Genomic DNA, 18,595 nt, shown 5'->3' on the forward strand with positions numbered 1-18,595 from the left:
CTCATTGCGAGTTTACTCTTTGCGTAGAGTGGTCTCTATTGTGAATCTACTGTGATTTCCCCAGTGGAAACACCTCAGAGGTGTGGATATGTAAAGGCAATCATCCAAGGAGTAATTGAGGTGACATCTTCTCTGGCCCAGAAGCTCTGATACAAATGCTCTTTCAAAAGTTCAAGTTCAGTATGGCTCAGTGGTTGAATATAGACCCATGAGCCAGGAAGTCAAGGTTTGATTCCTGGTCAGGGCAAATTCCTGGGTTGCAGGCTCGGTCCCCAGTAGGAGGTGTGGAAGAGGGAGCTGATCAATGATTCTTATCATTGATGTTTCTAGCCCATTCCCCCTTTCCCTTCCTCTGAAATCAATAAAAACAGATTATTATTATTTTATTTTAGTTCAAGGAAGTTTGGAATGACCTGCACTCTCATCACTCATTTTCTGTCTTGACCTAGTGAAAGAAATTTACCTCACTTCTGTAAGTTGACACTTTCCCCCACCAAATACTGTTCATCATGTGTTTATTGAAAGGTTATGATATGCCCTATGCTGTGAGCAGATAAACAAGTTTCTTGACTCTGGACCTATTATCAGGGCCAAGACAATGAGGCAGCAGCTATATTTCTCTCCATGTTAAATGCTCCCAGACATTTCCTTCATAAGAATCTAAAGTTAGCCCTAACTGGTTTGGCTCAGTGGATAGAGTGTCGACCTGCAGACTGAAGGGTCCCAGGTTTGATTTTGGTCAAGGGCATGTAGCTTGGTTGTGGGCACATTCCCAGTAGGAGGTGTGCAGGAGGCAGATGATGGATGTTTCACATTGATGTTTCTAACTCTCCATTCCTCTCCCTTCCTCTCTGTAAAAGAATCAAGGGGAAAAAAAAAAGAAAAAAAAAGAGCCCTATCTGGTTTGGCTCAGTGGATAGAGTGTTGGCCTGTGGACTCAAGGGTCCCAGGTTTGATTCCGGTCAAGGGCATGTACCTTGGTTGCAGGCACATACCCAGTAGGGAGTGTGCAGGAGGCAGTCAGTTGATCTCTCTCTCTCTCTCTCTCTCTCTCACTCTCTCTCTCTCTCTCCCTTCCTTCCATTTTCTCTAAAATAATCAATGGGGTCTAACTGGGTTTGCTCAGTGGATAGAGCATCAATCGGCAGACTAAAGGGTTCTAGGTTCAGTTCTGGTAAAGAGCATGTATGTTGGTTGTGTATTTAATCCCCAGTAGGGGGCATGCAGCAGCAGGTGATCTGTGTTTCCCTCTCATAGATGTTTCTAACTCTGTTTCTAACTCTCTACTCCTCTCTGTAAAAATCAGATGAGGTTTAACAAATATAAAATTAAAACAACAATGCAATTTATATTAGAATGAGATATATTAGCATACAGCAGGCACCTAGAGTATCCTCAGAGACTCCTTAACTATAGATCTTACAATAGAGTTACCCACTGAGCCTATGATGTAATTCCTTTCTCCTCTTTTCTTAGTTATACTGCTTACTAAATGTTTATAAATTTTATTAATCTTGTCCAAAAACAGCTTTTTAAAATTTCTCTTTATTTCCCACAATTATATTGATTTCCAATTTTTATTATTCAATTCTGCTTATGCTTTTCAAAAATTATGTTTTATTGACTTTTTAGAGAAAGAAAAAGTGGGAGAAAGAGAAAGAGAAACATCGATGAGAAACATGGATTGGCTGTCTCCAACTCAGCCCCCACTGGGGAATTGAGCCCACAACCTGGGCAATGTGACTTGGTAGGGAATCAAACTGACAACCTCTTGGTGCATGGGACAAAACTCTACCAACTGAGTGACACTGGCTAGGTGGCTAGTTTTGAGTTTAATGAACTTTGTCTAAAATAAATGCCTACATAATTTGGTCTTTTCTTTTTCTTTTTTCTAGTATATTTGTCCAATGGCATAAATTTTCCTCTAGGCATTCCATTTGCTACCTCTCACAATATTTGAGAAGTTATAATTTTATTTTACTTAAGTCAAATAATTTTTAAAAAATTTCTCTTGAGATGTTTTCTTTGATTCCTGTGTAATCCTCACTAAAAGAAGGAAGGATAGAGGATAAGAGGTTAGAAGGGATAAAGAAAGAAAGTAGCTGCAAGTATTGATGACAAAGGGATTAGGGAAGTACTAACAGATTACATGATATCTGAGTACCATCCATCCACTCTTTGGAATCCATGTAAACATTTTCAACTTTTGAATAATTTTTGAGCATGTTTCATATTTCCTGTAAAATGTCATTTACACAATGTATTATTTAGAAGTGCATTGTTGAATATTCACATACAGGAATGTTTTCCACTCTTTTGCTATTGCTATCTAGATTAATGCCTGGTGTGAGCACTTATAACTTCTGTTCTTTCAAATGTGTTTAAAGTGTATTTAATCCCATGCTAGCATGGAATACAGGCTTTCTGCTATTGCATCGTGAAAAAAATAAAGTGTATTTAATATGCCAGGATATGTTCAGTCTTGGTGAAGATTCCCATGTGAACTTGAAAAAAAACCTGTGTCTTCTGCTGTGACTATATGAAGTATTCCAATGCTTAAAAATATTAAGGCTTAGATTTTATTCATAGATTTTAATCACCAATCACAACTTTATAATTGAATTTTGTTGTTACATGGCAGTGTTCAGATCACCTCTGCTGTGATTTTTTTGCTGCTAGAATTTATTTATTTATTTATTTTCTTATTTTTTGCTGCTGGAATTATAGTCTGTTATAAGGGGCGTTGATGGAAAGATTAAAATGTCCCTGATGCTGTGAGCAGGTGAACAAGTTTCTTGCCTCAGGACCTAGTTTCAGGCCCAAGGTGGTTCTCTCCATGTAAAATGTTTCCAGACATTTCTTTCTTAAGAATCTAAGGTTCACTCTCAGCGCACCACCCAGGTAGTTTTTAGTGACAGATGATGTAATTAGTATAAACACTAATTAAATTTTATTATAACTAGAGGCTTTGTGTATGAAATTTGTGCACTGATAGGGTACCTAGTTCTGGCCACTGATGAGGGCTGATCAGGTTCCCCACCTCCCACTCTCCTCCTTCACTCACCAACTGGATTCCACTACCATGTGGCTTCCCTCTCCCCAGCCTCCTGCTAGTAGCCTGCCATGCTCTGCACCATCCCATGGTGGTCAGTGCACATCATAGTGAGTGATCTAACTCCTGTTCTCCCAGTCCAATTCCTGAGGAGACACTTTGCATAATAGCCTTTTATATATATAGACTAGTAGCCCAGTGCATGAAATTCATGCATGTGGGGAGGGTGCATCCTCTACAATCTGAGACCCTTGTGGGATTGGGCCTAAACTAGCAGTCAGACTACCCCCTTGCAATCTGGGACTGCTGTCTCTTAATTGCTCACCTGCCTGCCTGCTTGTTCACCCCTAACGACTCTGCATGCTGGCCTGATTACCCCCAACAACCCTCCCCTCCTGGTCTAATCACCCCTAATTGCTTCTGCCTGGGCCCTGCCACCTGGAAGGACTTCTGGAAGACCTCATGGTTTAATTAGCATATTACCCTTTTATTAATATAGATAGGATATGACATTCTGCCATAACTATAACATATGTACCAGTATTACTCTATGAGAATACATAATTTCATGCAATAGGAAGGCATCTAATGTATTAAATTATATATGTTGTAAGTAGTAGAAACTACTGTATTCATAGCAATATACACCCTGTGACTTCCCTTCCTGATTTGGGAATGGTTCCCCAGTTTTTTGAATGTTTCCTAGCCCCTAATGTATTTATTTATTTGTCATTCAGTGTAACTTTATTTACTGTTTATTGCACATGAGTTGAGGTCTTTAATTTATAACCATCAAAGATTCAAAGGACTATTTTTTCCATGAAGTTTAACATTAACATCAGTGAATTCATGTATTCATGTGTTTTTATTGTAAACATCTGAATTATTCACATTGTCATAGATCCTGAACTCATAAGCATGTACCATGCCCAGGCTGGCAGCAAGCCAGGAATCCATTCTGCAAGCAAACAGATACTCTGCATAAGGAGAAAAGTCATAGCACAACATTTAATGTCCAGCCTGAGTCACCTCAGAATGTTATATTCCCAGAGCTTAGTTCATGCGCCAGCATGCTTTGATCTCTGGGCAGCGCACACCCCGTAGGTATTCTTGGCAGTGCTCTTGGTCAGCATGGTGAGCAGCTCTTGTACCATTCTTCTACATTCTGCATGTCCTTGGCAGCCAGCTTCTCTTACTGGACGTTAATGTCCTTGAGTGCTGCAGAGAGGTTAGACTTGGAGAACATATCCAAGAGATCTGAGCGTACTGGATCTGCGCCTGCAGCTCAGCGATCTCCTCTTCATGCACCTTCTTCAGAAAGGCGATTTGGTCCGTCAGGCTGTCCAGCTCAGAGCCAGTAAGAGCCGCTTCGTCTGCACCTTTTCACACCTCTATCAGCCAGCCCTCTGCATCATCATGGTTCAGCTCCTCTTCTTGGCAGCATGCCTGCAGGTTGCTGCCAGTCCCCTCCAAGCCCTGGTGCCTACTAACTGCCCACTGCCCCCTCCTCGCCATGGTCTGGGCCTGGTGGGCTGGGACACAGGCATCCCATTTTCATTAAAAAGTTCAACCCCAATTTGCTCCACTGGTATCCACAGGCGGCCCAGGGCAGACTGATCCCAGAGACCCTGGCTAACCCTGCCTTCCTGGGCCCCCAATGGTGGCCTGACCCAGCAGGTAGCGTCAGGCTCAACCTGCCTGGCCTGCACCCTGAAGGTGGTGTCAGGTGCTGCCTCCAACCCCCATCCCTGCCTGCCTGGTTACCAATGGCGACCTTGACCCAGCTGGTGGTGTTAGGAGCTGCCCGTCTGGCCTGCTCAGTCCCCCATGGTGGACTGAACCCTGCAGCAGTGTCAGACACAGCCCTTCCCGCCTGAATATGCAAATTGTCCTCTACCTTTGTTGACTTAATTTGTATATCACTCCTGATTGGCTGCAGGCATAGTGAAAGTATGGTCAATTAGCATTTTTCTCTTTTTTTAGTGTAGATGTCTTAAGTATAAATTAGAATTTGGCCAAAATAAAAAATATCTTCAGCTGAGGTTTGACCAAAATAACAAGAATAATAAATTAAAACATAGATATATTTTATGTTAGAATGAGATATAATAGCAAGTTCAATGAAATCAGATTTGTATGAAATCAAAACATTTTCTTTGACTCCTGGCTCTCTGCCTCCCTGGCCAGCTTGTCTTCCCTCAAAGCCGCAGCCAGTCTCTCTCTTGCTCTTTTCACTCTGTTATTCTGTTTCTGGATGTCTCCACGGGTGACCGGTTGGATGCCCAGAAGCTGTGGGCCACAGATGCCTGGTCCTGGAATCATCTTTGCCCAATGTAACAACTGTGCTGCGCTGGGCTGGGGGCTGCTGTGGAGAGAGCCAGGCCCAGCCCGGCCCAGGGGTTCACCCTTCGTTGTTGGCGCACTTATTCTCATCACATCTGTCATATCCACAGTATTTATAGGTTCCCCTTCACTGCTGCAGGCCTGAAGCCCCTGCAGCCTCCTGTAGGCACTCCTCTGCTGCGGCTTCTCCATGTTCCCCTCCTGCCGCCTGCGCCAGACCTCGTTGTTAGGATGGGCAGTGACCCTGGAGACTGGACTTTTAAAAATGCAGCTGGTGAGCCTCCTTGGATGTTCAGTCCTTTCCTGACGTCTCCGCTTGCTCATGGCTACAACCAGTTGTCTCTTCTTTGCTAAAGTTTGGGGCATGATGCTTCTCTGAAGCCTTCCCTTTGGAAACAAAATGAAATGTCAGGTTTGAGTAAAGTGGGAGGTAAGTATTTCCATTGCATTTGGACTCCCCACCCTCCTCTCTTTCTGGAGAAGTGTGTCTGTTCATCGCAGTCATCTGGAAAGTGGTTGAAACTCAGTTTTGTGGACCTCAACCCAAGTAGGACTGGGGCAAGGCCAAGAATTTATATCCCTCAGTGTTCCCAGATGCTGATGCTGTGAGCACAGGCACTGCACATTAACAGCGAGATCCTGGGACCTCAAGCTGATATGAGCCAAGAACAGAAGAATCAAGGACATTATCTTGTTTCAATTCCAGACCATTTCCTCCACCAACTTCCTCTGAAGATGGTTCCCTCTTTCTTTGTTTGTCAATGTCCACTCCACAGATGCTGATATTCTCTAACGGTGGATTAGAGTCTAAGGACTTCACTGGGTTAGACTTTCAACCCCCCAATACCCACGTTCACTTGCACACCCTAGTCCCTTCTTTACTCAGATATTTTTTGGTTCATAAGTACAGTAAACCCTCAATTTTTGGACCATGATTTAACAGACTTAGTATTTAATGGACAGAATTCCCAGTCCATATGTCATACATGAATATTTAACATGCTGTTCATTTTAAAATGCTTTTCTCCAAGATTTGCTTATAATTATATCAACAGGTTATATTTTATTATTAATTCAGTTACTTTTAAATAATTTTCATTATTAACTTGAGTGGAAGGTAGAATGAGATAGAAACATCAATAATGAGAGAGGATCATTAACTGGCTGCCTCCTACATGCCCCACACTAGGGATCAAACCCACAACTCAGGCATATGCCCAACTGAGAATTGAATTGTGACTTCCTGGTTCATAGGTTGATGCTCAACTACTGAGCTGTGCAGACAGAGCCACTGTTACTTTGAACAAATTTCAGCAGATAGGCCAAAGGTTGGAAAAAACCACTGTAGCAATGTTACTAACATAAATAAGTATTACATGTCTACAACTATAGTCTTCATATTTCAATCCAAAAGTCACTGCATCATGGGAAATAATTGGGCTATAGGACCCTGGAGTGACTTTCTGCAGCAGTTTTAATGCTTGCAGGCCAATGCTTGAGGTGACATTCATTTACTAGATCTATTCAGCATATATTTAAAAGTGCTGTAATATAATAGAAAAGTTTCCTGTGAAACTAAACATTTATGAACACTTAATTTTAATTACACAAATGGGTCTACATAGGTGAATTAGGAGGGCTAATTTGTTAAATGTTTCTTTAAAAAAAAAAAGATATTAAATATATTTTATTCATTCCGGAGAGGAAGGGACAAGGAGAGATAGACACATCAATGATGAGAGAGACTCATTGTCTGCCTTCTGCTCGCCCTTACTAGTGATGGAACCTGAAACCTGGGCATGTGCCTTTGACGGGAATCAAACCTGGAACCCTTCAGTCCACAGACAAATACCCTATCCATTGAGCCAAATTGGCAAGGGTCAAATGTTTCTTTAAAAAACACACACACACAAAAACATGTTTTTGTTCATATCAAAGAGGAAGAAAGAGGAAGAGAGAGATAGAAACACCAATGATGAGAGTCATTAATCAGCTGCCTCTTTTGAGCCTGCTATGGTGGATCCATGAGCCTCCAATGTGGGCATGTGCCCTGACTGTGATTTTAACTGTGATTTCCTGGTTCATGGGTCAATGCTCAGCCAATGAGCCACATCGTCCCAGGTATGTCAAATTTTTTTTTTAACATACATTGGGATAGCCTACTTTATTATAGAAGAGACTTTCAGCTTTATCGACACTTCCCTCCCCTTGCCCAAATTAATCTGTTATATTGAGGGTTTATTGTAACTCAGAAATATCTTTTCATCAGTTTCTTTTTTTTTTGCACAGACCTCCACTGTAAAAAACCTGCCTAACCCTCTTTTGTTCCACCTACTCCTCCCTGTTAATCTCCGCCCTTTAATCTGGTTTAACACAAGCAATGCTTCTTAGAAGTCAGTCCTGCTCTCACATTTGTTCTACATCCACACCCTTCCTGGGCCATCCCATTCATCCCTTTGGGTACAAAAAACCATTAATGAACTAGATATGCCCAAGGAATCCATGTAATCTACCTTCAACCCTGAGGCTCAGATAGCCATCTGCCCACTCAACCCATTATTGTCAGTATCTGGAACTCAACTCAAGAGACCAGGTGTCACCCCTTCCCCAAATAATTCAGCACTAACTCAGCGTCCCCTAGAGTCACTTGTTGGTTCTAATATCCTGTGTAAGCCAATGCCTTTCTGGACTAATGCATGTATGACATGGTGTTAGGTATAAGTAAGTAATGTGAGAAACAGTCAGGCAAGGACAGAGACTTTGAGGAGAGGATGGATGGAGGATGAGTGGTTAGGAGGGATAAAGAAAGACATGAGCTGAAACCGGTTTGGCTAAGTGGTAGAGCGTCGGTCTGCAGACTGGAAGGTCCCAGGTTCGATTCCGGTCAGGGGCATGTACGTTGGTTGCGGGCATATCCCTGGTAGGGGTGTGCAAGAGGCAGCTGGTCGATATTTCTCTCTCATCGATGTTTCTGTCTCTCTATCTCTCTCCCTTCCTCTCTGAAAAATCAATAAAATATATTAAAAAGAAAAGAAAATAAAGACACGAACTACAATTATTGATGCCAAAGAGATTAAGGAAAACTAACTGCTGACATATCTGATTACAGGACTGAATTTATTTTTTTAATCCTCACCTGAGGATATTTTTCCATTGATTTTTAGAAAGAGTGAAAAGAGAGGGGAAATATAAGAGAGAAATAAATATGCAAGAGAAGCACATCAGTGGTTGCCTCCTGCATGAGCCTTGACCAGGGCCCTGATCAGGTAGAAGCTGAAACTGAGGTACATGCCCTGGAAGGTAACTGAACTATCTTTGATGAGAATTGAACCTAGGTCTACAGGCCGATGCTGTATCTATATATAATTTAAAAAATAGCAACACAAAATACAAAGCAGAACCACTTGGCTTGCGTGGCTCAGTTGCTGGAGCATGGTCCTATTCACCAAAGTTTGTGAGTTCCATTCCTGGTCAGGACACATATCTTGGTTGTGGATTCAACCCTACAATGGGAGATCTCACTCTCACACTCCCCTCCCTTTCCCTCCTCTACCCTCCCTCCCCCTCCTTTTCCCTCCTTTCCTCTTTTTCTCTCTCTCAAGAAAAAACAAAAAAATACAAAACCAATAAAATACAAAGCCAAGACAGAACAAAAAATCAGACCTCTTAACCCAAGGAAGCTTTATGTACTAAAAAGTACACCACTTTGAACATTACTTAACAAACATTAACACCTAAGAAATGGCGTTGAGGAAGACACTTTCTGATTTAAGAGCAACAGTCTACTAGTTCCCGAGGTTTCACAAAAGGAAAAGTATACAATGGATGGTCTGGCTGCTGATAGGGAATCTGTACTCACCAGAGAAGGCTGGTTTGTCTCCGTGATTGACCCAGGCTCCTCCATGGCTGCTGAGCTGTGTTGCTGGGCCACTCCTGACATGCAGACAGCCTGTGACTTGCTCCAAACTGCAGTGGCTTTCTCCTCTGAGTCCCCTTTTATGGCGGATGGGATAACCCCATCAGTAGGTAATCCTGTCTCATATCCACCTGGTTCCTAAATCTTTATACAAAAACACAAAAAGATGGGATTATTGACACTGTTCCACACTGTTTCTGTTTTCAGAAAGTAATCCACTTGTGGAAGGGGTGTTATTTGCAGTTCCTGTCAACATTTAAATGATTTTAGGCCCCTCTATGGCTACATTCCATGAGAACAGAATGGACCCGGCCGGTATCGCTCAGTGGTTGAGGGTCAACCTAGGATCCAGGAGGTATGGTTGGATTTCCAGTCAGGGCACCTGCCTGGGTTTCAGGCTCAATCCCCAGTGGAGGACAAGTGGGGATGAGCAGGAGGCAGTGGCCAATCAATGATTCTCTCTCATCACTGCTGTTTCTATCTCTCACTCCCCCTCCTTTCTTGTCTGAAATCAATAAAAATATATTTGAGAAAATTAATAAAATGATTCCTATGTCTTTAAAAAGAAAAAGAACAGGCATGGAAGTTTCTATGCACAAAAAATTTCCATGATGCAGTTTATATTTTAATAGAAAAGCATAGAGACTGTTCAAATGTTTATTAAGAGAGTACCCCAAATTCTTATTAATAATTCTATATAGTACACGATACAGCCATTTGTAGTAAACCAATAGCTCTAATCCAGTCTTACTCCTGGGTTATAGAGCACCAGCCCTCAGGCTGAGGGTGGAGGGTTCTAATCCACTTAAGAGTACACACCTGGATAGCAGGGTTGATCTTTGGCCACTGTTGGTGTTGTGTTTGAGGCAAGTAATCAAGGTGTCTTTCTTATTGTGATTCTCTCTCTCTCTCTCTTTTTCTCCCCCCTCCCTTCTACTCTCTCTTAACAAAAAATAAATGGAATAAATATAGCCTTAGGTGAGGATTAACATCAACATCAAAAAAGTAATCTAATATTCTATACATTTGCCTTTTACGTAATTACTGATAAATTTGATATTACTCAACCATCTTACTCTTTTAGTTCCCTTTGATCTCATTAAATAATATTTCTTTACTTTCTATTTCACTGACATTGATTTAACTATTTTATTCCACTGTTCCATCTATTAACTTGTTAGTTGCAATTGTGTACAAATCTTCGTGTCATTACATTAATGATTAAATCATCTATCCTTTAATTAAATACTATATCACAGTTAATTACTTTTCCCACCGCCCCAAATCTAAAACCTTAGAACCCCTTCAAGTCTATTTTTAAGCTTCTGACATTTGCATTACTGTTGTAATGCATTTTAATTCTTCATATACTTTCATCTTCATGAGAGATTTCAAAAATTCCTTCATAGAACTAAATTGATTATTTACTTATAAATTCTCTTTTTCTTCCCTCTTCATTTCTTTCTACATTCTTGGTTATTAATCTGGGATTATTTTCTTTTGGACTTAATATTTTTTTCTAATTAAAAATGGCTAGCAAGTGTTGCACTTTAAATGTTCCTTAAGACATCTTTATTTTGGGCAATATTGTTTTTGGATATAGAATTCTGATTTGATGTGAGAGTTCTTTTAACATTTACAAAATGGTGCTCTGTTGATGTCTATCATATTTATGTTTACACCATATTCTTGCTTATTTGGTCTTTGTCTTCTCCAATGCCTTTGAAATATATATATTTCTTTATTGATTTCAGAGAGGAAGGGAGAGGGAGAGAGAGAAACATCAATGATGAGAGAGAATCATTAATCATCTGCATCCTACATGCCCCCTACTGGGGACTGAGTCAACAACCCGGGCATGTGCCCTCGACCAGAATCAAACCTGGGATCCTTCAGTCCGAAGGTCGACACTCTATTCATTGAGCCAAACCAGCTAGGGCTCATTCACTTTAGGTTCTTTTCAGCCATTTAACATAATTATATATATATATATATATATATATATATATATGTATGTATATATATATTTACATTCAATATTAGTTTATAATAGTTTCAGGTATATTACACAGTGGTTAAACATTTATATAAATAATTTAAGAAGTGATCCCTTCAATAAGTCTAGTACCCACCTGGCACCATACATAGTTATTACAATATTATTGGCTCTATTTCCCATGCTGTACATTATACAATAACTATGACCACTTAATAGCTACTAATTTGCATTTTTAATTTATTCCCCTTTTTAAGCAATCCCCCTCCTAACTAGCAGCCATCAGTTTGTATTCTGTATATATGAGTTTGTTTCCATTGTTGATTTTTAAATAAATTTTTATTGATTTCAAGGAGGACAAGAGAGGGAGGGAGAGTTAGAAACAAGGGTGAGAGAATATCATTCATCAGCTGGCTGCCTTCTGCATGCCCCACACTGGGGATCGAGCCCACAACCTTGGTATATTCCCTGACCAGGAATGGACCTGTGACCTCTGGTTCATAGATCAATGCTCAACCACTGAGCCATACCAACTGGGCAAGTTGTTGTTCATTTATGTTGTTCTCTATATTCTATATGTATTTTCTTCTTCTTCTTTTTTTTTAAAAAAAATAAATCTTTATTGTTCAGATTATTACAATTGTTTCACCTTTTCCTCCCTCCTCCCATAGCTTCCCTCCACCTGGTACCCACTCCACCCTCTGCCCTTACCTCTTCCTCCACTGTCCTCATCCATAGGTATATGATTTTTGTCCAGTCTCTTCCCATACCCCCCACACAGACACCCCTTTCCCCCTGAGAATTATCAATCCCCTCCCATTCTGTTCTCTATATTCTACATATCATGGAAAACATGTCATATTTGTCTTTCTCTGTCTGACTTATTTCACTGAGCCTAATACCTTCAGTTCCCTGGGAATTGTCACTAACGCACAGGCTGGGGCGTGGCTGAACTGCCCTGGGAACTGCAGCCAGCAGGCATTTAAACTGCTTCAGGGAAGGCAGGGCTGGGTGGGTGGGTGTGAGGAGATTAACCAAAGGACTGGCAAGCAGATGTGTATAACCCAGGGACACAGACCGTGGTGTGGTGAGGGCCTGGGGCAGGGGCAGGGTGGGGTTAGAAGTGCTCAATGATAGGAAAGAGGGGACATCTGTAATACTTCCCACAATAAAGATCGAAAACCCCCAAAATGCTGCAGAAAGTCACTCCACAGGATAACAGAACAAATTACCCACAATGCAGTGTGATCACCTGTCAGTCATTCCTGGGATATTGTTTTCCAGCAGGGACTCTTGGGTTTAAATATGCAGACTATAATTGTAGGTATGTAATACTTAATCATGTAATTACTACAGTGGTTTTTCTCAGCATATGGCCTATTCGCTAAAATTTGTTTAAAATAACAGTGAATTAATAATAAAAAATAACCTGTTGATTTAATTGTAAGCAAATCTTGGGTGAAAGTATTTAAAAATGAACAGGGCGCTGAAACTGGTTTGGCTCAGTGGATAGAGTGTTGGTCTGAGGACTGAAAGGTCACAGGTTGGATTCCGGTCAAGGGCATGTATCATACCTTGGTTGCGGGCACATCCCCAGTAGGGGGTGTGCAGGAGGCAGCTGATGGATGTTTCTCTCTCATCGATGTTTCTAGCTCTCTATCCCTCTCCCTTCCTCTCTGTAAAAAAAAAAAAAATCAATAAAATATATTAAAAAATAAAGATAAATAAAAATGAACAGGGTGTTAATTTTCATATATGACATATGTCCGTTAAATCAGAAGTCCATTAAATTGAGGTCCAATAAACCTAGGACTTACTAGGACTGTGCACAAACTAAAATCCCTGGACCCTAGAGGCCAGGACCAGTAGCCCCGCCCACCGCGGCAGCTCCAGTCCCTCCATGTCCAGCTCTCAGCACAGCCAGGAAGACCGGGACCCCAGGACCGGGACCCCAGGAAGCAGCAGGCGTTGCTGGAGGCCCACAGGGTGGTGAGAAGTCGAGGTCCCACCCTGGGCAGTGATGGCTCTCTTCTCAGCTCTGCCTGCCACAGCCCGCCTGAGGGACAGACCTGGGTCAGTGACAGGGGCCCAGGTTCCCTCTGATCCAAGCATCCCTGTCAGGGCTCAGAGTCCCTCCATCTCTCCCTGAGCCCTGTTCCCTCCCCTGGGGCTCAGCTGTTCCTTAGGGCCAGCCTGCAGCTGCTGTTTCCTCCTGCTCAGCACTGGGGCTCAGCTGTTCCTTAGGGCCAGCCTGCAGCTGCTGTTTCCCCCTCCTCAGACAGTCAGTCCCCTCCATTACCCACCTGGAGGCCTGTGCTCCCCTCCCCACCCTTCCCCCACTTCTGATAGTGTCTGGAGACACTTTAATTCCCACAAATTAGGTGGGAGAGGCCGGTCTTCTGATATCTGGAGGGTAGTGGTCAGGGATGCTGTCCAATATTCTATGCCCAGCCCAGACCCACCATAAAAAATTATCCCATCCCAATGTTAAGAGTGCTGAGCTTGGAAACCCTGGTCTAGGGCCTTAAAAATCTCTAAAGTCTTGAATTTAATGTGGAAATTATTTACAATTCAGCCCTAAGTGATAAACCCGTTTCCAGGGAGTCACATACAATCTCTATCCAGCCACCTGAGTTCTGCAAGTCAAATGCGCCAGCAGGAAGCTGCTTGCTTCCCCTTGGCTGTAGAATCCAGTCAAGTCCACCAGGGGGCGTCTGCCCTCAGTACAGCCTAAATCAGTGAACACAAACCCAAAAGGTGAACAGGCGGTCTTTCTGCCCAACAACTGTATTCCCCCCGGGAAGGGCCTGCAAGCAATCTTTGTGCCCCCCCCCCTTTCTTTCCCGCCGGACAAAAAAGCATCTCTGGAGCTCAAGTCTGTGTTGAAACCAGCCGCCCGGTCCCCTTGTCCTCAGTGATCCGCGGATTTCTGTGTGAGCAGGTGAGGACCATGTGTGAACTGTAGCCATCCGTGCTGGCAGTCGGCCTGGTGCAGAGAAACTGCCAATGGGCTTTCCTTGTGCTCAGGTCAGAAACACAAGGGTCACTAAAACTTTCAAGTTAAAAATCAAATCACTCGATTTGCTTATAAAATATTCGAACGTCTAAACTTTTCTTTTTTTTTATTAAGTGGATTTGTTATTTTAATTTATTTAATTTATTTGTTATTGATTTGAGGAAGAGACATAGAGATAGATCGATTGATAGAGAGAAAGAGAGAAACATCATTTGTTGTTCAACTTATTTATGTAGTCATTGGTTGATTCTTTTTAAAAAATATATATATTTTATTGATTTTTTTACAGAGAGGAAGAGAGAGGGATAGAGAGTTAGAAATGTCGATGAGAGAGAATCATAGATCAGCTGCCTCTTGCACCCCTCCACTGGGGATGTGCTCACAACCAAGGCACATGCCCTTGATCGGAATCGAACCTGGGACCCTTCGGTCTGCAGGCCAACATTCTATCCACTGAGCCAAACCGGTTTCGGCCGAATGTCTAAACTTTTCATTAATTTTTGCATTTGGTTTGAAACTAAGAGATGTGTTTACAATGAAAGGCACAGAGGACACGGGTGTGGGCAAAGCTGTAGTGGAGTGAGGAATGACTACAAACGGTAAAGAAATGTGTACCTTTTTTCAGCCAAAACTGCCATCTTCTAGTAATTTGCTAAAATGACAAACACAAAGGGCAAGAGGAGAGGCACTGGCTGTATGTTCTCCAGGCCTTTTAGGTAACACGGAGTTTTTCCTTTGGCCACATACATGCAAATCTACAAGAAAGGTGATATTGTGGACATCAAGGGAATGGCCACTGCCCACAAATGTTATCATGGGCAAAACTGGATGAGTCGACAGTGTCACCCAGTGTATGGTGGGCATTGTTGTAAACAAACAAGTAAAGGCAAGATTCTTTTAAAATATATATATATATTTTATTGATTTTTTTACAGAAAGGGAGGGAGAGAGATAGAGAGCCAGAAATATGGATGAGAGAGAAACATCTATCAGCTGCCTCCTGTACAACCCCCACTGGGGATGTGCTTGCAACCAAGGTACATGCCCTTGACCGGAATCGAACCCGGGACCCTTTGGTCTGCAGGCCAATGCTCTATCCACTGAACCAAACCAGTTTTGGCTAGGCAAGATTCTTGCCAAGAGGATTAACGTCCTCCTCAGCACGTGAACTTTGTGGGCCAAGGAAGTTTTGTCCGTTAAATCTGAAGTCCAGGAAATCTTTAAGAATTCTTTCAAGAGACATTAGCTTGTAAGAACATGCAATAAATAACTTCAAAATGCAGTGGGCATTTCATTTTAAAGCGTGCCTTTAACATTCATGTAAAACGTTTTTCGTACTCGTTCAATAGAAACATATCTGGCCACTGGGTAAAGGTAGCAATAAAACTACCAGTCCTCGATGTGTTAAGTATTCTAAGAGCCTGAAGTGTGTGCAGGAAAATGATCAGAAAAAGAAGGAAGTCAAAGAGAAAGGTACCTGGGTTCAACTGAAGCACCAACCTGCTCCACCCGGAGAAGCACAGATTATGAGAACCAACAGAAAGGAGCCCGAGCTGCCGGAACCCATTCCCCATAAATTCATGGCATAAGTGTAAACAAATAAACCCCTGTACTGTTAAGAAAAAGAAAGAAGCCGAAACCGGTTTGGCTCAGTGAATAGAGCGTTGGCCAGCGGACTGAAAGGTCCCAGGTTCGATTCAGGTCAAGGGCATGTACCTTGGTTGAGGGCACACCCCTAGTAGGGGGTGTGCAAGAGGCAGCTTATCCATGTTTCTCTCTCAATGATGTTTCTAACTCTCTATCCCTCTCTCTTCCTTTCTGTAAAAATAATCAATAAAAATATATTAAAAAGAAAGAAAGAAAAAGAAAGAAGTGTAGCAATATATTGGGTTATATCATTAATAGACACCATCTGCATAACAATACCACCACCAAAATGGCAAAAGGGAATAGAACTTGATTAGGAGGAAATACTGAGATGTCCTAAATTAAATCAGAGAGGCTGGAAAGTGAAAAAGAAAGACAGAACTGCTAGCCTGTTAATAACTATAAGCCCCTCAACAAACACTAACAGACCAGAAACCAGCAGGCTTCTGCTCAATCCTTTTTTTAAAATTTATTTTTTAATCCTCACCCGAGGATACTGAATTTTAGAGAGTGTGGAAGAGAAAGGGAAAGACTGAGAGAAACATCTTTGTGATTGTTTGCTTCCTGCCATGCACCCAGACCAGAGCCCAGGCAGGAGGGATCCTGCAACTGAGGTATGTACTCTGGACCAAAATCGAACCTGGGACCCTTTGGTCTGAAGGCGGATGCATATCCACTGAGCCAAACTGGCTAGGGTTCCTGCTCCAGTTCTGGAGGATTGATTGATGACAGCTTTAGGACCTCATTCCTCCTCCCTCCCCTTGCACCCCACAGCTGTACACGGTGGTAAGAAAGCCTTAGTGTGCCCTTTTGTGGTAGCTAATGGTTGAATCTTCGCAAGCTCCTGCTCTTGTGTGTGAACTAGCTCAACCTGTAACCTCCTAACACAACATGCCCATGCACCATGTTCTACTCAATGCCCCTCTGAGAGGCTGCCCCACTCTCTGCAGACACCTCCACTGTGACAATGACAAAGCCTTCCATGCCTGCAGGCTCTGTCATCAGCTGAGGGTCCAGCTTTTGTTCCTTTACTGCCCTGGGAGCTTGGAAATGACAGACGAAGGGAGGGCAGCCCTAGAGAGGCTGGTCAGGAAGCACTTCCTCCTGGTTGGGGAATGGATGTCATAAGTTTCTCTGGAGGAAGTCGCTGCTGCAACCTTTACTATGTTATAATCAACAGCAAGTTCGTTACCACACCATTGTGGACGTCTGGACATCAACACACTCCCTTGCAATCTAAGCTCTGGCCCCTGCTCTGTGTCAGCAGGGCCCCGGATGGACTGCCATGGTTGTGTTGGCCTGTGATTACTGCAGCGTGTGTGCCTGTGTGTGCCCAGAAGCAGCCTGAGGCCATGAGTGTAGGGGTTGGTGGAGTAAGTTGCTGTGCCTTCGGTGGAGGAAAGAGGCCACATGCTGACCTGACAGGCTCAGGGGAGGCCTGCATGGCGATCTTGCAAACTCAGAGACCTAAAATCACCACAAAGGATGGTCTGAAATTAAACTTGCACTAAACGCAGTTATGGTGGGCAGTTACGTCCTAGGCCAGTATCTTCACTGACAAGGTCAACCTTTGCTGAGCCTATCAGTCTTTTTGCATCTATGATAACATAGCCTTTGAAATGTCTGGGTAACTTGTAACTTCCCTTTTTCTGGACCCCTTGGGGCACAACCTAAAATGGTGGGCACCAGAATAGATTACCACAAATTCCTTCATTATCATATGAAGGAATTTGTGGTAATTCTGCACCCACCTAAGTATGTGTCTATCATTTTACTCTTTATCCAATCCCAGTGGGTTCTCCTCTTTGCTTTCTCCCGCTCTTTAATCAATCACCAATGGATTTCATGTAACCCACTTACGACCCTCCTTTGATTGCAATGTATAAATGTAATCCACCATTCTTCGGAGCATTATCTCAATTCGTTGAGGTTCTGCTTCCCGGCATATGTTGACATTTTGGCTCAAATAAACTCCCAAAAATTCTTTACAGGTTTCAATGTTTTTTTTTGTTTGTTTTGCTTTTTTACATTAATACTTCTTCTTTTTCTCTAAGCTTTAAGTTCCCAATAAATTTCTAACCCATCAACTCAGACAAAGAGAAAAGAAGGGCCGAATCTGCTGTAAATACTACATCAGATAAGAGCAGTGCTTCTCCCCAAGAATATTTCCATTCAGCCAGCTGCATACAGTTCCTTCTCATTTTCTGGAGAAATTTAGAACAACATGGCAAACTAAGTCTGCAACCTGGGTGTGTGCCCTGATGGGGGATTGAACCGTGACCTCCTGGTTCACAGGTCAATGCTCAACCACTGAGCCACGCTGGCTGGCCAAGTTTTTTTTTTTTTTTTTTTTTTTTTTTTTTTTTTTTTTTTTTTTAACACGTTCAGAAATAACCAACTTTAGAACAGCCTACTTTCAATCCTGTATTATCAAAACCATACAATTTCCCCCCCAATTTAATTAGAATTCTTAACTCTTAGACAGGTTGATCTTTTTAGTGACAAGGAAGTAAGAAACATTCCTCAGATTGGCAAATACACTTTATAATTTCCAGAAACAGTTTCTTTCATTGGCAAATACACTCACATTTTCAAGAGGCATATTTCAAATGAAATTCAAGATAT

Source organism: Pipistrellus kuhlii, unplaced genomic scaffold, assembly GCF_014108245.1.
Source record: "Pipistrellus kuhlii isolate mPipKuh1 unplaced genomic scaffold, mPipKuh1.p scaffold_m20_p_30, whole genome shotgun sequence".
NCBI lineage: Eukaryota > Metazoa > Chordata > Mammalia > Chiroptera > Vespertilionidae > Pipistrellus > Pipistrellus kuhlii.